Genomic DNA, 21411 nt, shown 5'->3' with positions numbered 1-21411 from the left:
CTTTTAATATCATCGACTTACCGCTGTGCTGTAAGGGTGCTGCTATGAAATGAAATGACACTCAGACCATTACTCTTCGTTGTCGGGCCGTATGGCTGCTTGGTACCCCACCCCTGCTGAGGGCATCTCCCGATACTCCTTCGGCCTGGAATATAATTGTCTGGAGTAGAATTGTCTTCAGTGATGAGTACCTCGTCGAACTGAGCAACCATGACCACCGAAGACGTGTCTGGAAATGCCCCGGACAGTGGTGGGATACCAACTTGACTGTTGTCCGCCATACTGCCAGACAGCCAAGAGTGATGCTCTGGGGTGCCATTTCGTTTCATAGCAGGACCCCACCGGTTCTCATCCGGGCCACTCTTACAGCACAGTTGCCCTTCATAGTTAGCCATCCTTGGCTTACATTTCAGCAAAATAATGCTCGCCCGCATACGGCGACCGTTTCTAATCTACATCTACATCTACATTGATACTCCGCAAGCCACCCAACGGTGTGTGGCGGAGGGCACTTTACGTGCCACTGTCATTACCTCCCTTTCCTGTTCCAGTCGCGTATGGTTCGCGGGAAGAACGACTGTCTGAAAGCCTCCGTGCGCGCTCGAATCTCTCTAATTTTACATTCGTGATCTCCTCGGGAGGTATAAGTAGGGGGAAGCAATATATTCGATACCTCATCCAGAAACGCACCCTCTCGAAACCTGGCGAGCAAGTTACACCGCGATGCAGAGCGCCTCTCTTGCAGAGTCTGCCACTTGAGTTTATTAAACATCTCCGTAACGCTATCACGGTTACCAAATAACCCGGTAACGAAACGCGCCGCTCTTCTTTGGATCTTCTCTATCTCTTCCGTCAACCCGATCTGGTACGGATCCCACACTGATGAGCAATACTCAAGTATAGGTCGGACGAGTGTTTTGTAAGCCACCTCCTTTGTTGATGGACTACATTTTCTAAGCACTCTCCCAATGAATCTCAACCTGGTACCCGCCTTACCAACAATTAATTTTATATGATCATTCCACTTCAAATCGTTCCGCACGCATACTCCCAGATATTTTACAGACGTAACTGCTACCAGTGTTTGTTCCGCTATCATATAATCATACAATAAAGGATCCTTCTTTCTATGTATTCGCAATACATTACATTTGTCTATGTTAAGGGTCAGTTGCCACTCCCTGCACCAAGTGCCTATCCGCTGCAGATCTTCCTGCATTTCGCTACAATTTTCTAATGCTGCAACTTCTCTGTATACTACAGCATCATCCGCGAAAAGCCGCATGGAACTTCCGACACTATCTTTGTCTTCGTGCTTGCCAAATCCTGCATTGGCCAGCAGGGTCGCCCGATCCCTCCCCAGTTGAGAATGTTCGGAGCATTGAGCATAGGGACCGCTAACCAACTTGGGATTTTGAAGATCTAACGCGCCAGCTGGTTAGAATTTGACACGATATCCCTCACGATGACATCTAACAGCTCCACTGATCAATGCCAAGCCGAATAACTGCCTGCGTAAGGGCCAGAGGTCGACCAAAAAATGAGATGGGGCCCCTCTACGCCCGCACCAACGTGGTGACCAGACCAAACTTTCTACTGTCACCTCCGTCAACATGTTAGTTATCTAATAGGTGGATCACAGGATCTTGGCTGTGATGTTATCCGTGCCTCTGCGTAAGACTACGCATTAACACGGCCCATCAGGTGATAGATAGTGGACGAAACGCGAATAAGGGTAGCAATATGAAGAGCAGAGGGAAAAAGTGCCAAGGCTCATACCGTGGGAAAAAAAACCGTGGCAAGCGATGGCGATGTATCCCAGTGCTGTTGACGTGTTCCACTTGTGACGCTCTTTCTCTCAAATAAATCATCCAATTTTTCTGGAACTGTAATCATTTGTTTTCCTGTACGTGCTTGTCACATTTACCGATTTCCGTTAAATTCGGATAGTTGCTTCGTGGTGCGTCGTTTTTTGTCATAGAGAGCATTTTTAAATAAATAAGTTTCTGAGTTTTTCAAATAATTTTTGAATATAAAATAGCATGGACACTAGTCTAAAAATGACAAACAGTTCTAGAAAAATACAAGCTACATTTAAAGCAGGATACTCTCCATACGCGTGCTCGAATGTTTGCCTATATGAATTCACTTGCGATGTGATCGGCTCCAGAGAAATTAGAACCAGAAAAAAGTGCCCATTCTTAGGCTGACCGTGCCAAATGCTAGCAGTTAACTCCTCAAGTAAAACCAGCAAACCATAAGAAGTTGCATAAAGCGAGACATAAAGGGTAAGCCACCCCCCCCCCCCCCCCGGAAAGAAAAATAACAGACAAATCTACTTTCCCGAACGACAGCGGAAACAACTGAAAGAAAACTCATCCTCTCCCCCCCCCCCCCCCCCAGTCATAGTTAGGGTACCCTACGATTATATACTGTATATTATGACGCTGTCAAAGCTGTGACAGTTTACTGGTATTCTAAATCTTAAACTGATTGCGCGACTGCTACGGTCGCAGGTTCGAATCCTGCCTCCGGCATGAATGTGTGTGATGTCCTTAGGTGAGTTAGGTTTAAGTAGTTCTAAGTTCTAGGGGACTGATGACCTCAGATGTTAAGTCCCATAGTGCTCAGAGCCAAACTGATTGCATGATACGGAACCATCTAAAATTTTCGGCTGAATAACTTTCAAAAGTTGGGTGGCAGCAAATTTCATTTCGGGGAAGGAGGTGAAAATAAGAAGTGGTGGTTACTCTCCCTCTCTCTCTGTGCCACCCCTCCCTCCTTCCCCACTACCTCCCCCTCCCTCCCTGAATCCTGGATGCGCGTGCGTCGGGTCAGCACAAGAGCAGATAAATGCCGTCTGGCCTGTGAGACAACTGAGCGTTGTTTGGTGGGCAGTGGCACAGTTAATGCAATGAAAACATTATTAGTGCCAACGAAGTCAGCATCAACAACGATTTTAGCCGCCGTGGATTCTGTGGCCTTTTAGATTTCTTCTGGGAAGGGAACAAACGTCAGACTTCACTACAAACGGTACGACGACAGAAACAAACATTTAAGAAAAGCATACTGGCGCGTTGCTTGCCGAAACACGACATGCAGTATGAGTCTCTCTTTCTGGCTGCTGTTCTTTGTGGCCAACTGTCATTCACGATTATTTTATTCCATTCGTTGAAACATAGTATAGCTGAATGTTTAAGCATACCTACGAAGAGCAAAGAAGCTCTCTTTTATTCCGTCGCTCCAATGCCATGTTCGTGAAGTATTTGTCTTCAGCTACAGCTTAGTACCATTACCCACAGACACTATCTGATCAAAGGCATCGGGAATACAGAGATGACCACAGGATGTCACAAGGGCCCGGCCCAGCAGTATAAAAGGAGGCGGGGAGTTCTCCGTTGACGGTATAGAAATAGTAACAGCAGAACGGGTAGGTCAGCAGGGCTCTGTGACTTCGAGCGTGGGCTAGCCACTGCATGTTACCTGAGTAACAATTCCATCAGGATCATTTCAGTCCTTCTAAATCTGCCCAAGTCGACTGTTGGTGATGTGACTGTGAAGTGGAAACTGTGAGGTAACGGGCGAGTCGTCGCGCCCTGAAAATGTCCCAAGTTCGGACGAAGCAGTGGACGCACGGGTTCGGCAGGTCGACCACGTGCTGCCAGACGCTGGCCGAAGCAAGAGGGGTCCAGCCGCGTGGCTGGGAATTCCATGGTGACGCTATATTGATGAAGGAGACACGCCGGGAGGGCCAAATATGGCGGACCTTGTGAAACCTTAAAGGCAGACATTTCACAGTTCGTATAGAAATTAATAGTAGCCAGATGAATCATGATACCTCAAAAAGAAACAGGTACATTACTATTATTTGCACGACGATTCTGATGGTGCAATCAGATTTTCAATATCTTTATTAGTTTAAAGTTTAGTATCTGCCGGTAAACTACACAAGTAACACCCAGCAACGAATTTCCAAAATATAAACGCTTCATCTGATTTTGTCTGTCACTGTGTCTTCAGAAAGCTATTACTGTAAATCGAAATTGGTATTAATTACAGGCATGTAACTTAAATAGTACATGAGTTATTGGAGGTCAAAGTGGCCGATTACTATCGATCGCGTCAGGCCATAAGTACTCCACAGTTACACGAAAAAACGATAGCAGCATGCTTATAAGTATATTTATTCATCTATGTCTTCGTTAATATCCGATATATACTACTCATGAAGAAATTGGTTAAATATTTACTCTGTTTTAGAAAGCACAGAGACTTTAGGCTACCGGCCTACCTTTGGTTCTATTCCCTTGATATACACTACTGGTCATTAAAATTGGTACACCAAGAAGAAATGCAGATGATAAACGGATAAATATATTATACTACAACTGACATGTGATTAAATTTTCACGCAATTTGGGTGCATAGATCCTGAGATATCAGTACCCAGAACAACCACCTCCGGCCGTAATAACGGCCTTGATACGCCTCGGCATTGAGTCAAACAGAGCTAGGATGGCGTGTACAGCATCAACACGATATCACAGTTCATCAAGAGTAGTGACTGGTGTATTGTGACGAGCCAGTTGTTCGGCCACCATTGACCAGACGTTTTCAATTGGTGAGAGATCTGGAGAATGTGCTGGCCAAGGCAGAAGTCGAACATTTTCTGTATCCAGAAAGGCCCGTACAGGACCTGCAACATGCGGTCGTGCATTATCCTGCTGAAATGTAGGGTTTCGCAGGAATCGAATGAAGAGTAGAGCCACATCTGAAATGTAACGTCCACTGTTCAAAGTGCCGTTAGTACGAACAAGAAGGGACCGACACGTGTAACGAATGGCACCCCATACCATCATGCCGGGTGATAGGCCAGTATGGCGATGACGAATACACGCTTCTAATGTGCGTTCACCGCGATGTCGCCAAACACGGATGTGACCATCATGATGCTGTAAACAGAACCTGGATTCATCCGAAAAAATGACGTTTTGCCATTCCTGTACCCAGGTTCGTCGTTGAGTACACCATCGCAGGCGCTCCTGTCTGATATCCAGCGTCAAGGGTAACCGCAGCCATGGTCTCCGAGCTGATAGTCCATGCTACTGCAAACGTCGTCGAACTGTTCGTGCAGATGGTTGTTGTCTTGCAAACGTCACCATCTGTTGACTCAGGGATCGAGACGTGGCTGCACGATCCGTTTCAGCCATGCGGATAAGATGCCTGTCATCTCGACTGCTAGTGATACGAGGCCGTTGGGATCCAGCACGGCGTTCCGTATTACCCTCCTGAACCCACCGATTCTATATTCTGGTAACAGTCATTGGATCTCGACCAACGCGAGCAGTAATGTCGCGATACGATAAACCGCAATCGCGATAGGCTACAATCCGACCTTTATCAAAGTCAGAAACATGATGGTACGCATTTCTCCTCCTTACACCAGGCAACCCCGTCAACTGCTGTTTGTGTATGAGAAATCGGTTGGAAACTTTCCTCATGTCAGCACGATACAGGTGTCGCCACCGGCGCCAACCTTGTGTGAATGCTCTGAAAAGCTAATTATTTGGATATCACAGCATCTTCTTCCTGTCGGTTAAATTTCGCGTCTGTAGCACGTCATCTTCGTGGTGTAGCAGTTTTAATGGCCAGTAGAGTATGTTTATTTAATTTGCTTATGTGTCTAATAAAGTGTGTTAGAGCGTGTTTATGGTCCAGCCGTAGGAACATTTATTTAATTTCAAGTTATTTAAATGTAACTCCAGTATTTCGTGTGATTCAATACGTTTGTGTGGGTGCGTTAGCTTGAAGAAATGGCGCGAGCGCTCTAGCCAATCACAGCGCTCGTGAATGGGGAGACTGGATGGAAGCGGGAGAAGAGCATCGTTTCGAGAGAGGACAGAGGAGTTCGAAGAGTACGGGACAGGACACGGAAAGTGCTGGACGCGACGGCACGACGGACGCGGGGTCGGCGGAAAGACTTGGACAGTGGAGCAGTCTGCGCGTGGTCACGGAGGATAGAAATATTTCGGAGTGCCGACTTGCGGTCTTGTGTGATTTCCGTGGCTTTTTCAGTGAAGATGTAGTATGCGTTCAGAAGTGAATATCCCGCGAGCTATGTTGTTGATCATAACTAATTACGTGAAGTAGGAATCTATTGCTTCCCTGTTATTCAACTTATTTTTGTCCGCCACGGTAGCTGAGTGGACAGCGCGCCGGCTTGTCATGCTGGGGGCCCGGTTTCGATTTCCGGCTGAGTTGGAGATTTTTCTCTACTCAGAGACTGGGTGTTTGTGTCGTCTTCTCATCATCATTTCATCCTCATCGAAGCGCAATTCGCCGAAGTGGCGTCACCTCAAAAGACTTGCACCAGGCGATCAGGTTTACCCACCGGGAGGCCCTCGCCGCACGACATTTCATTTCAACTTATATTTTACTTAATTGCTGGATCATCGACACCAATAGATGTTTTGCAGAAATATACCGCATTCTCAAAAGTACTTATACTATCGTCCTCATCATTTAAAGTCGTTAAGATAGTACCTCCAGATTTTATTTAGTTGCAATCTTTCATTTATATATTTATATGTTACTTTCATAATTCGCAATTTCCGAGTGATAGAAACCTTCGACCATTCGGTTCATGTGCGTATTCTTATCGTATACTGTACACTCAGCAGTATTTGGCCTGTAAAGCGACAACTACGTATCCTAGCCCCTAGACAACGAAACCAGTCTAAACTTTTAATATTGCAACTCTGAGTCGGAGGGTGCGTAGTTGAGGGACACCAACATCACTTTCATTTCATCATTACTTGAAAGCCCGCAAAACGCAGAGGAATATCACAGCAGGCCTCATATACTGTCGGACGGGGACCGTTGAGCACTGCTAAGCACTAAGGATGGCTGTAAAAAAAAACGCGTGAAATTAGTGGAAGGAATTACTCGTGAATTTCATAGTGCTGCTAATACCCCAGATAGCACAGTAAATAAGCTTAGGGAGTTTAAAAAGAAGCGTAAAATGGTGCAACAGCTCCTCATAAGCCACACATTTCTGAGTCAGTGTTAAGCAACACTTGAAATGGTGTACAGAACTACTCCCATGGATAGTGGATGACTAGAAACGAGGGATTTGGAGTGATGAATCACGCTATACCCCGTGAAAATCCGATGGAAGGGTAGGCTCTAAGCACTATGGGACTTAACATCTGAGCCGGCTGCGGTGGTCTAGCGGTTCTGGCGCTGCAGTCCGGAACCGCGGGACTCCTACGGTCGCAGGTTCGAATCCTGCCTCGGGCATGGATGTGTGTGCTGTCCTTAGGTTAGTTAGGTTTAAGTAGTTCTAAGTTCTAGGGGACTGATGACCTCAGCAGTTAAGTCCCATAGTGCTCAGAGCCATTTGAACCAATTTGAAGAATTATTGATCGTATCAGCATGACAATAAACCTGTTATACATTGAAGCGCCAAATAAACTGGTATAGGTATACATATTCAAATAAACAGATATGTAAACAGGCAGAGTACGCCGCGGTCGTCGGCAACGCCTATATAAGACAAGTGTCTGGTGCAGTTGTTAGATCTGTTACTGCAGCTACAGTGGCAGGTTATCAAGATTTAAGTAAGTTTGAACGTGGTGTTACAGTCGGCGCACGAGCAACGGGGCACAGCATATCCGAGGCAGCGATAATAATAATGAGCGTATGGCGTTGGTGGCCGAGAGACTCCTCGCGGGGCGATTCGGCCGCTGCTCCACAAGTTCTATAACGCCACTACGGCGACTTGCGAGGGAAATGAGGATGAAATGATGATGAAAGACACACAACACCCAGTCATCTCGAGACAGAGAAAATCCCTGACCCCGCCGGGAATCGAACCCGGGACCCCGTGCGCGAGAAGCGAGAACCCTATCGCAAGACCACGAACCGCGGACGAGGCAGGGATGACCTGCGAATTTTCCCGTACGACCATTTCACGAATGTACCATGAATATCAGGAATCCGGTGAAACATCAAATCTCCGACATCGCTGCAAGAACGGGACCAACGACGACTGAAGAGAATCGTTCGATGTTACAGAAGTACAACCCTTCCGCAAACTGCTGCAGATTTCAATGCTAGGTCATCAACAACTGTCAGCGTGCGAACCATTCAACAAAACAACATCGATATGGTCTTTTGGAGCCGAAGGCCCACTCGTGTACCCTTGATAACAGCACGGCACAAAGCCGTCCGCCTCGCCTGGCCTCGTCAACACCGACATTGGACTGTTGATGACTCGAAACATGTTACCTAGTCGAACGAGACTCGTTTCAAATTGTATGGAACGGATGGAGGTGTACGGGTATGGGAACAACCTCATGAATCCATGAACCAAGGGGAGTGAAGCTGGCGGAAGCTCTGTAATGGTGTGGAGCATGTGCAATTGCAGTAATATTGGAGACCTGATACATATAGATACGACTCTCACTGGTGACACGTACGTAAGCATTCTGTCTGATTACCTGCATCCATTCATGTCCATTGTGCATTCCGATGGACTTGGGCAATTTCAGCAGGACAAGGCGACAACCCACAAGTCCAGAATTGCTACAGAGTGCCTCCCGGAACACTCTTCTGAGTTTAAACACTTCCATTGGCCACCAAACTCCCCAGACATGAACATTATTGAGCATCTCAGGGATGCCTTGCAACGTACTGTTCAGAAGAGGTCTATACTCCCTCATACTCTTACGGATTTATAGACTGCCCTGCAGGATTCATGGTGTCAATTCCCTCTAGCACTACTTCAGACATCAGTCGAGACCATGCCACAACATGTTGCGGCATTTCTGCCCGCTCGCGGGGGCCCTGCAAGATACTAGCCACGTGTACCAGTTTCTGTGGCTTTTCAGTGTGAAACAGCATCTGTGAGGCAATGGCTTGTGGACAAGTGGACTGACCTACCCAGGGGTCCGATTTGAACCAAATAGAACTCCTATGGGATGTTCGAATGTCGACTTCGGTTCACACCGAAGCTGCTAACGTAACTACCTCCTCTACTTTCGGCTCCAGGAGGAGACAGGGCTGCCATCCCTCCACAGGCATTCGGACACCTCATTGAAAGTATCCCCATCAGAGTTCAGTCCGTCATAAAATCGCAGAATGGACATTGCCAGATGTGCTGATATTTTTTATCGGATAGTGTATGAGGTGTTTGAGAAAAGTAATGACACTGATTTTTTTATCTACCAAACTTTTCATTTTCTTTCAAACAACAATATTGTCACCTTCAAAGTAGTTCCCTCCGGCAACTATACAGTCGCTGTTCCCAGTCTCGGTAGCAGCGCTGAAAGGCTTCAACTGGTAGGGCCTTTAACAAGTCGGTCACATTCTTTTGAATTTTCTCCAGAGTCCCAAAATGACGACCTTTGCGGACATTTTTCAATTTCGGGAAAAGAAAGAAGTCACAAGGACTTATAACAGATGAGTAGTGGAGCTTTCAAACCACAAAAATGGTTCTAATGGCTCTAAGCATTATGGGACTTAGCATCTGAGGTCATCAGTCCCCTAGACTTAGAACTACTTAAATTAACTAATCTAAGGACATCACACACATCCAAGCCCAAGGCAGGATTCGAACCTGCGGCCGTAGCAGCAGCGCGGTTCCGGACTGAAGAGCCTAGAACCGCTCGGCCACAGCGGCTGGCAAGCAAACTACAGGAATGCCTTTTGATGCCAAACATTCCGTGGCGAAAGTGGCCATATGACATGGGTGTTGTCATAATGCAGCATCTTCTTGTGTGCAGTGTCCGGTCGCACTCAATTCATCCTTCTCCAGAACCTTTCAAGGTCATCTGCGTAAAATACTTGGTTAACAGTCTGTCCCGGAGGAACAAATTCGTCATCCATGATACCCCTATTTTCAAGAAAGGAAATCAGGTTTGTTTTGAGGTTTGATTTGCTCACTGCAGCTTTTTTCGATCGAGGAGATGTCTCAGTGTGCCATTCCTCACTTTGTCGCTTTGTCTCAGGATCGTACTCAAAAATCCATGATTCATCACGTGTGATCACACGAGTGAACCATTCGTGGTCATTGGCAGTCCTCTCAAGAAGACCAACATACACGTTTCTTCGATTGTCCTTCTGCTCAGTTTTGAGGTTTTTTTCGACACCATTTTGACGCAAACCTTTCGCTGTCGGAAATCTTCAGTTAAAAATTTAATGTACAGTGAAAGTGTTTAAGTTTAACAAGTCACCCATTGTCCGTATTCTTAAACGTCGGTCTTATCTCACAAGAGCATGCACACGTCCGACGTTTCGACGTTTTCGTCGGTTTTTGAAGTTAAAGGTCTCCCTGAGAAAGGTTCATCATTAATGTGTTCTCGTCCATCCAAAAATGACTCGTGTCAGAAAAAAACTTGTGCTCTTGATAAAGAATGCTCCCCATAGACCTGTATCAAATTTTCAAAGGTCGTACTCGAGGAGTCCCCTAGTCTAACACAAAACTTGATGGCATAACGTGGCTGTAAATTCCGCTTTTCCATTTTCTTAACACACAACAAAATCAAAACTTTACTGACGGCATTCTCAAAAACCACACGTGGCTGTACGAAGCTCCAACTTGGACTCAGCACCTTGAAGGGATGAACACGCCTGTCTACACAAGCAGAAAAACACAGCGTTACCAGATCGCTCGCAGTGTTGTCAGTGTCATTATTTTTCTCACACACGTCGTATGCTGGATTCATGTTTGGAAATGTCCTTACGGGAATAAGCAAATGGAGTAGTGTTGGCTGGTACTTCATGACTCGACAGCGAGAAAAGCAGCAGCGTAAGTCAAGGAGAGCTGGACCACTGGGTGTGACGGACAATGGCGTATTTCATAAATGCGCCATGGGGCAGCTCCAGCTACTTGCGAGGAAGCTCCTTAGTGAACAATGTGGTGCAGAGGTGTTGGTGTCATCTTCGTCTTACTTCTGGAGAAAAATCATATTCTCTATTCTGTTAAGTCGAAGAGTTTTATCGTGTAGTTACACAATTTTAGTATTAATACCTAGTCTGCACAATGCTGCTAGCTTGACAAATGTGTAGGATCGAAAATAACATAAAATGACCATCGAGTTCGCTGCTTACCGGTGGAAGTCGGGGTGGTATATATCTCCAGAGAATGTACCACTTGTTTTAGTGTGAGAGAGATGGAACCCAATTAAATTTAGCTTCAAAGCATTTGCAGCAATCCCATTGTAGACGGCCGCAGTCTCAGACTATGCTTATTGGTCGGAAGCTGTGCCAACAAGTGGACCAACAAAATCTCACACACAGGCCAACCAAACACTTCAGAGCTCATCAAAAGATCTACTGAACACAGGCACATCAAAAGAGCAGAATTATCTGCACAAGTCAAATTCCTTTACTGACATAACTTCACTCCTCTCCCACTGAACCTAAAACTTTCAAGATTGCCATCTCAGAACTGACTACTCCTAATCCAACACCGACAAAACTTTTGGATGGAATATCACTTGTTCCTTCTATTGGTAAAACCATGAATTTTAAGAGGAAGGCAGTAACTGTATCCAGAGGGCTAAACTCTGCTGGAAATATTGAAACTGCAAAGAAGGGGAGGAATAAGAAAAGGAAGGGAAAAGAAGAATAGCACAAAAAGATCACCAAAGGGAAGTACTAGTGATGAGGAAAACAGACCGAAGAAGTTAAAAAAGAAAAAAGATATTGCAAATAGATCACCGTGTTCATCGGATGCAGACATTGCATAGGATTACGAAAATAACTTTGATGAGTGGGATGAGAATGAACGTATTGGGTGTGGTGAAATCTATTACGGAACTAGTAAAGATCACGATTGGATTCAGTATACTTCCTGTTCACGATGGTCACATGAATATTGGTTCAAATGGCTCTGAGCACTATGGGACTTAACATCTGAGGTCATCAGTCCCCTAGAACATAGAACTACTTAAACCTAACTAACCTAAGGACATCACACACATCCATGCCCGAGGCAGGATTCGAACCTACGACCGTAGGAGTCGTGCGGTTCCGTACTGAAGCGCCTAGAACCACGCGGCCACCACGGCCGGCTTCACATGAATATTGTTCAACATTTGCTAATAAGTGTAACTGCTGCAGTGAAAGAAAGACAAGCTAATGCTTGAACAAAACCAACATCTCATTATAAAAGGCAGTGCTCAGTCAAGATTTACGAAAAAACTGATAAAATTGTTTTGAGTTAAAATATTTAACACTATAATTATGTATTCATTAGACCATATTCCAAATACAAATATGAAATTATGATTAACACTATTCGCCATGTACAGTCATTTTTCTATGTTATATGACCCTATCTTTCCCAGTAGACAGGTCCATCTCACCCACACGCCGAAGGGTGTATGTATATTTTCATTTCATCACATCTCTTGAATTTTAAGTGACATTGCCTTATTAACACACTGTCCTTAAGTTTATATGGCGCTCTATACGAATATGCTGCCAGAAGTGAAAAAAACTGAAAAACATAAATTGTAATCTGAAGGAAAAAAGTGGTCCAACTCTCCCGGATTTGTCCTCTGTCTTTGTGTAGATACAGATCTAAAAATTCGAGATATAGCTTTGATTGCCTAATGGGCCGTATCAAAATGGCATTCTCGTATTTCATGAGGCAAGTACTTATGACCTCAGCCGCGCGGTTTGAGGCGCCATGTCACGGATTGCGCGGTCCCTCCCGCCGGAGGTTCGAGTCCTCCCTCGGGCATGGGCATGTCCGTTGTTCTTAGCATAAGTTAGTTTAAGTAGTGTGTAAGTCTAGGGACCGATGACCTCAGCAATTTTGTCCCTTAGAAACACACACACACACACACACACACACACACACTTATAAATGTTGGAGGTAACAAGGTGAAGATGGCGACAGAACTGTGAACAGTTATAGATAAATACAATTTTAGTGATATAAGTACATAAGATAGGTTTAAACAGGTTACATGAAGGTAAATCAGAGGTTTTGTTAATGACAGCCGCGGGCAAATAGTCAGTACCTAAAGCTAAGTTTTGCTTTCAATGTTAGGATTTTTCCATACTTGTTGTAAACAATGTTCTTTATAATTTTAGGAGGTGGCATCGAAATTTACTAGTTTTGTAGGGTGCTTATCCACGACCACGCAACGTAGAGCCGGCCGGAGTGGCCGTGCGTTTCTAGGCGCTACAGTCTGGAACCGCGTGACCGCTGCGGTCGCAGGTTCGAATCCTGCCTCGGGCATGGATGTGTGTGATGTCCTTAGATTAGTTAGGTTTAAGTAGTTCTTAGTTCTAGGGGACTGATGACCTCAGATGTTTAGTCCCATAGTGCTCAGAGCCATTAGAACCATTTGCAACGTAGAACTGACAAACAGTTTTGTGTCACGTCAGCTCCTGCGATTTACTTATCGCCACTGAGAAACACAATTTGAAGGGAAACCGCAGACTCTTCAAATCAAAGGGAAGGTCGCCGGAGACAGATGCAATCCGTGGCGCAACTGAGCAGATCCGGTTACAAAAGTAGCCTGGGCTACATTATTACGTAGAGCTTTAACGTCATCCTAACATCAATGAGATTTTCCGTGGTTCTAAAGTTATCAGCAGCATCACAAGTAACAACATTAAGTATACGCATATGGTATTGAGAGCCAACTATATTTTGTTCAAACTTTTTCAAAGCAACTGCTGCGTCTGTATTCACACTGCTTATATTGAACTGTAAATCATATCTTCCGCTTAGAAGGATTTCAGAAGTATGTGACTGATTACATATGCTTGGTATTTTTAACAAAATTAAGTACGAATGGCTGTACCACAGTACATTCAATAGGCGACGACAGGGTAAGTTTTGTCTTCAGTTCCTGAACTTTAATCATTACTACTCGTTCGGTATAGATAGCACTTGGCCTGTTTTTACATTGTTACTGTTCCCTATTTAAGCTAAATGTATCAAAACTGATCGGCTGACATTGCACCTCTCAAATGTTCTCTCACACTGTTTACATCACTTAATATTTGCCACCGATTGTACTATTTATTAGAACATCCACTACTACAATATCGACCTTAGGTTAGGTTATTTCCACGTGGTTACACTTGCAATCAGTATCTACATCATGGTGAGACATACGTACATGTTTAAAAATAACATCAAAATCACTCGCTTGTTGGAAATTCAGCAGTAGTCAACGTTACTAAAAAGGTCTACATTACTAAAAAGAATATAAATGAGGTGTGCCCCTATGGCTCGAGTCAGTCTTTGTTATATACACCATTTGTATAAAGTATAAACTGTACCATCACGTTACGAGTACACGTCCTACAACAAACAGATAAATGCAACACTTAATTAATTTTTACCGGTTTGTGAAGGGCGGGATAAAAACTCGCGAAACTAGATTCGTGCTTATTGCACATGTCAGGAACAAACACCGTACTGGTCAAAACAGGTGGTAATCAACTTCAACGTATTTACGTCATTTCCAAGGACTAAATTTACGGCGCATACACGCTTCTTGACACAAAGTCTTTGATAGCGTAGACAAATATATTCCAAGGCGCTAAGCTTAAGGTAATGGCAAAACCAGTGTTACCACACCGTATTACCCTCGGTAAAAAAATACACACTTCTATAATCTAGAATATATTAATACTCGTACTATAAGGCCATGGAAGTGTATACAGTAACATAGTATAGTTAGAAAAGCTCATGCAGTGTATATTCTTGTGATCTGCGTATAATGTGCCATATATTGCACCAGTTAAAGGATCGGATACAAAGTGTGAGACTCGTACAGGTGTCACGCACAAATGAACCGTGCAATGCAAATATTTTCTTGTTTATCAGATATACACTCCTGGAAATTGAAATAAGAACACCGTGAATTCATTGTCCCAGAAAGGGGAAACTTTATTGACACATTCCTGGGGTCAGATACATCACATGATCACACTGACAGAACCACAGGCACATAGACACAGGCAACAGAGCATGCACAATGTCGGCACTAGTACAGTGTATATCCACCTTTCGCAGCAATGCAGGCTGCTATTCTCCCATGGAGACGATCGTAGAGATGCTGGATGTAGTCCTGTGGAACGGCTTGTCATGCCATTTCCACCTGGCGCCTCAGTTGGACCAGCGTTCGTGCTGGACGTGCAGACCGCGTGAGACGACGCTTCATCCAGTCCCAAACATGCTCAATGGGGGACAGATCCGGAGATCTTGCTGGCCAGGGTAGTTGACTTACACCTTCTAGAGCACGTTGGGTGGCACGGGATACATGCGGACGTGCATTGTCCTGTTGGAACAGCAATTTCCCTTGCCGGTCTAGGAATGGTAGAACGATGGGTTCGATGACGGTTTGGATGTACCGTGCACTATTCAGTGTCCCCTCGACGATCACCAGAGGTGTACGGCCAGTGTAGGAGATCGCTCCCCACACCATGATGCCGGGTGTTGGCCCTGTGTGCCTCGGTCGTATGCAGTCCTGATTGTGGCGCTCACCTGCACGGCGCCAAACACGCATACGACCATCATTGGCACCAAGGCAGAAGCGACTCTCATCGCTGAAGACGACACGTCTCCATTCGTCCCTCCATTCACGCCTGTCGCGACACCACTGGAGGCGGGCTGCACGATGTTGGGGCGTGAGCGGAAGACGGCCTAACGGTGTGCGGGACCGTAGCCCAGCTTCATGGAGACGGTTGCGAATGGTCCTCGCCGATACCCCAGGAGCAACAGTGTCCCTAATTTGCTGGGAAGTGGCGGTGCGGTCCCCTACGGCACTGCGTAGGATCCTACGGTCTTGGCGTGCATCCGTGCGTCGCTGCGGTCCGGTCCCAGGTCGACGGGCACGTGCACCTTCCGCCGACCACTGGCGACAACATCGATGTACTGTGGAGACCTCACGCCCCACGTGTTGAGCAATTCGGCGGTACGTCCACCCGGCCTCCCGCATGCCCACTATACGCCCTCGCTCAAAGTCCGTCAAGTGCACATACGGTTCACGTCCACGCTGTCGCGGCATGCTACCAGTGTTAAAGACTGCGATGGAGCTCCGTATGCCATGGCAAACTGGCTGACACTGACGGCAGCGGTGCACAAATGCTGCGCAGCTAGCGCCATTCGACGGCCAACACCGCGGTTCCTGGTGTGTCCGCTGTGCCGTGCGTGTGATCATTGCTTGTACAGCCCTCTCGCAGTGTCCGGAGCAAGTATGCTGGGTGTGACACACCGGTGTCAATGTGTTCTTTTTTCCATTTCCAGGAGTGTAGAAGCACAACCACCGTACTAATTATAGTAAAAAAAGAATCACCCTTACATTTGAATGTAACTAAAACACTTCATGGTGCTGCAATGGATATGTCATTTCTATTAATTTTAGAAAGGTGTGCACGCTGTGGGCTAGAGCCATTGTTTTACCATATTTGACATTGTGGTTGTGCTTTTGCAAAAAAATGGTTCAAATGGCTCTGCGCACTATAGGACTTAACATCTGTGGTCATCAGTCCCCTAGAACTTATGTAAGTAGGCTCTTTAGGTTTTCTTATTGGTAACGCCACGTAGCGCTCTGTATGAAAATCACTGGCTGTGCTGTGTGCAGTCTGTGGCTAGTTTGCATTGTTGTCTGCCATTGTAGTGTTGGGCAGCTGGATGTTAACAGCGCACAGTGTTGCGCAGTTGGAGGTGAGCCGCCAGCAGTGGTGGATGTGGGGAAGTAAGACGGCGGATTTTTGAGAGCGGATGATCTGGACATGTGTCCATCAGAAACAGTACATTTGTAAGAATGGATGTCATGAACTGCTATATAGATTATGACTTTCGAACACTATTAAGGTAAATACATTGTTTGTTCTCTATCAAAATCTTTCATTTGCGAACTATGCCTATCAGTAGTTAGTGCCTTCAGTAGTTAGAATCTTTTATTTAGCTGGCAGTATTGGCGCTCGCCGTATTGCAGTAGTTCGAGTAACGAACATTTTTGTGAGGTAAGTGATTCATGAAAGGTATAGGTTATTGTTAGTCAAGGCCATTCTTTTGTAGGGATTATTGAAAGTCACATTGCGTAGCGCTAAAAATATTGTGTGTTAGTTTAAACACAGTCATGTATAATTTTTGTAAGGGGACGATTCACTTAGAACTACTGAAACGTAACTAACCTAAGGACATCATACACATCCATGCCCGAGGCAGGATTCGAACCTGCGACCGTAGCGGTCGCGCGGTTCCAGACTGTAGCGCCTAGAACCGCCCTGCCATCCTGGCCGGCTCATGTGCAGTAATCAAGAATCTATTTCATGAGTTTTTATCCCATCCGTCATATACCGGTAAAATTAGTTAAGAATGTTGCATTTACCCGTTTGTTTTTGATGTGTTCTCGTGACGTGATTGTATTTTGTACTTTATACAGATGGTGAACGTGACATAGGCTACACGAGTCGTAGAAGATCACATCATTTTTATTGGTTTTAGCCATGTAGATTACTGCTGCGTCTTCAGCACGTGAGTAAATTTTACTTTATTTCTGATCTAGATTTTTCACGACAGTGCAGTAAAACCTGTATGTATTTTTGTCAGTTGTTACGTCCAGACACGATGTACATATTGTTTGCAGCTGTAACCACTTGAAAATGACCTGCGGTCGAAACAGCAATAGTGAATATTGTAATAAACAGTACAGTCGATGATGAATACGAAGACATTTAAAAAATTCAATTAGACTGTGCTCCCACGACAAACACAAATCCCACATTTTTGGTGCGTTTATAAACATCAGTACTACGACTTTTAGTGTTTCTCAATTTTCCAGCGAGATTTTTCTGTTTCAAATGTCGCCTATGGGACTCTGAATTTCTCAGGTTAAGAGGCATGGTTAAGGAAGTGTACACAATCGATTTTTGTTGGCGCCTTAGTGACGATCCGAGTTGACGCGAAACATAAGAAAATGTATACCATAATCTCTATTGTTGCTCATAGAAACCTAATGAAGTAGAATTACCAGCTGAAGCATCAAATGAGAAAATGTGGCCCTCATCCGCCTCATTACCTGTAAATAATTTATCACAAATTGCCATTTTCTCACATGTTAACAAGTCATTACTCAACAACCTGTTTAAAGCTGGTCTATCACAGTTCGTTACCTTTCACGTTTTCTTATATATTTCTAATGTTTATGGCTGAATGGTTCAAATGGCTCTGAGCACTATGCGACTTAACTTCTAAGGTCATCAGTCGCCTAGAACTTACAACTAATTAAACCTAACTAACCTAAGGACATCACACAACACACAGAAGGGAAGTAAGAGATGAAACTTCAAAAGTTGAGGGGATATGTTATTTCAATAATTACAGCATGGACTCAAATTTACAAAGTACTTGACAGTATGAGCCCACTTACCAGTTTGATGTATTATCCTGTCTGACCTGAATCCATGCACTAAAAAATGTCGGATGACTAGGGCCTCCTGTCAGGTAGACCATTCGCCGGGTGCAAGTCTGTCGATTTGACGCCGCTTCGGCGACTTGGGCGTTGATGGGGATGAAATGATGATGATTAGGACAACGCAACACCCAGTCCCGGTGCGGAGAAAATCTCCGACCCAGCCGGGAATCGAACCCGGGCCCTTAAGATTGACAGTCTGTCGTGCTGACCACTTTTTTTTTTGTCGTTGTGTTTGGTCGTTGCGGACGTCGCAAGACATCCTATCAAGTTCGGTGGTTGATCCTTCCACTCAGTTTTTTATTACAGAGGCCAACCGGCTCTCTGACCGAACACACTGAGCTACCGTGCCCGCTGACTTGTATACGTAGCCGACCCTCAGCCAGACGTGTCCCGGGAACAGAATCCACGGACCGCAATGTGCGTTCGAAACGTCGATGTTCATGTGTCCTGCAGTTCACATGTCGACGCGCAATTTGCTGCGTTCTTCATCGACCCACGAGCCGAGTGATCCATCGTCCTGGGTGAACCACTCAGCTACTGGGAGCGGACACCTATGCACTAATCGGTTGGGAAGGGTGTCATGAAGCCGTTGTATCCTCTCCTGAAGCAAATTGGACCAAAGCTGTTGTAACCTGTCTAATACCCTGGATATTGTCACCTGGATGGAGTTCACATCAGAGTTGGTTCAATACATGTTTCTTTTGGGGGCAGATCTGGAGATTCCGCTGGCCACTGGAGTACCTCAACATCATGCAGACAGTTCATAAGAGTCCGGCCGCTGTGACCGAGTGGTTCTAGGCGCTTCAATCCGCAACCACGCTGCTGCTACGGTCACAGGTTCGAATCACGCCTTGGGCATGAATGTGTGTGATGTCCTTAGGTTAGTTAGGTTTAAGTAGTTCTCAGTCTAGGGGACTGATGACCTCAGATGTTAAGTCCCATAGTGCTTAGAGCCTTTTGAACCAAGATCGTAGAGGCACGTGATATGTATGGACAAGTACGGTCCTTTTAAAAATGGCACCGCAATAGTGTCGCATGAGAGGCAAAACATGAGGACGCAGGATGTTCATGAACTGCCGCTGTGCCGTCAGAGTTATCACTACCAACCTTGACCTGAAGTCATACCCACACCATGTCCCTACAAGTGACACCACTATGCCACTCCAAACTATGGGGAGAATGGGACCTGTCTACAGATAGCCGCCATGCTCGCTAATGATGGTCATCCGAGGAAGTAAAGGACTGCGATTCATCACTGAACAACACGACGCTACTCACCAGTAGTTCATGTTTCCCGGTCACTGCACCACTACAAACGCAGCCGTTTGTGTTGTGTTAACAATAGCCTTTGCGTGGAACAGCAGTTCCTTAGTCCAGCTGCTCCTAGTCTCTGACCAATGGTGCAGGATGAACAGAATGTTGGAGGGAGTCCATCAATTGTTTTCAGATGACAGGAAGGGATTTGAATGGATTACGATTTGTTTAGGGCACAATACAGTGATCCTCCTTTTTGGTGGTCAGGCACGGTCGACCGGAGCCTTGAAGACGACTATACTTGCCCTCAAATTTACAAGCAGTCCAACATCGGGCCTTTGTCACATCTGAATACCCCACAATTTTTGATACTTCAAGATTCGACCAACTGACTAAATGGAGACTTCTTTCAAACACTGTATCACACGAGCCGGCCGGAGTGGCCGAGCGGTTAAAGGCGCTACAGTCTGGAACCGCACGACCGCTACGGTCGCAGGTTCGAATCCTGCCTCGGGCATAGATGTGTGTGATGGCCTTAGGTTAGTTAGGTTTAAGTAGTTCTAAGTTCTAGGGGACTTATGACCACATCAGTTGAGTCCCATAGTGCTCAGTGCCATTTTTTAACTGTATCACACGAGTACGAAACATGTCCGTGTCTTTCACAGTGATCACTCAACATCTGACAAAGTTCCTTATATAACCTACAAGGCCTGATAACAACACTATACACTAAAATCACTGATGCATTCTGATGGCCATTCTGCCACAGTAAACTGCAATTTTAATATTTACATATCTGCCGATGGTGTCTACTGTACGAAGATACTCTGACGTCCGACCGTGTCTCTGAGTGCCTCATTTTCTTGTCAATAGTGAATTTTATTTTGATTTGTGAGACCATACGTACAACAAAAAAATGTGGCTTAGACTGAAGCATTCGGTATTATTTGAACCTTGGGCGTAGCAATTCTGTCTCCACGTTGAACGTACTTGACACGCAGAACTAGAGCTGTGGGGACGCAGGGTGGCGTAGGGAACATATTTTGACGATATTACGAATGGGGTCATCATTGGTAGAGCAGAGGCCGACCACAGTCAGCGTGGGGGCGGGAGGGGGGGGGGGGCTGCAAGGTGAAAGTCACCTGCAGCGTCATTTCAAGGCTGTGGAGAAATTGACGCAACGACTATCTGCCTTTAGGTTGCATCAAGAATCACTACAAAATCTTGCGGACCCAAAATATCAACAAACAAAAATGAAAAATAAATGAAGTTATAAACTACTAGCGAGATACACTGAAGCGCACAAAGAAACCGCTATAGGCAGCGATATGTAAACAGGCAGAATACGGCGCTACGTCGGCAACGCCTGTATAAGACAACAAGTGTCTGGCACAGGTGTTAGATCAGTTACTGCTGCTACAATGGACGCTTATCAAGATTTAAGTGAGTCTGAACGTGCTTTTATAGTCGTTGCACGAGCGATGGATCACAGCGTCTCCGAGGTAGCGATGAAGTGGGGAAATTTTCCGTACGACCATTTCAAGAGTGTACCGTGAATATAAGGAATCCGGTAAAACATCAAATCTCGGACATCGCTCCTGCCCAAAAAAGATCCTGCAAGAAAGGAAACATCGACGACTGAAGAGAATCGTTCAACGTGACAGAAGTGCAACCATTCCGCAAACTGCTGGGCCATCAA

The 21411-nt window shown here is 45.4% G+C and overlaps 1 protein-coding gene and 1 non-coding gene across 2 annotated transcripts in view; both read right to left on the bottom strand.

The window, feature by feature from the left end:
* LOC124799095 (neural-cadherin-like) overlaps positions 1-21411 on the bottom strand; it is a 1093765-nt gene that overhangs the window by 468553 nt on the left and 603801 nt on the right. The window lies entirely within an intron of this gene.
* Positions 18828-18982, bottom strand: LOC124799690. The gene has a single exon (XR_007017059.1). It is a non-coding gene; the product is annotated as a 5.8S ribosomal RNA (ribosomal RNA).

The sequence above is a fragment of the Schistocerca piceifrons genome, chromosome 5 (genome assembly GCF_021461385.2).
Source record: "Schistocerca piceifrons isolate TAMUIC-IGC-003096 chromosome 5, iqSchPice1.1, whole genome shotgun sequence".
In the NCBI taxonomy this organism is placed as follows: Eukaryota; Metazoa; Arthropoda; class Insecta; order Orthoptera; family Acrididae; genus Schistocerca; species Schistocerca piceifrons.
The sequence above is the reverse complement of the archived record's forward strand: the minus strand, read 5'-3'. Positions and strand labels throughout refer to the sequence as shown.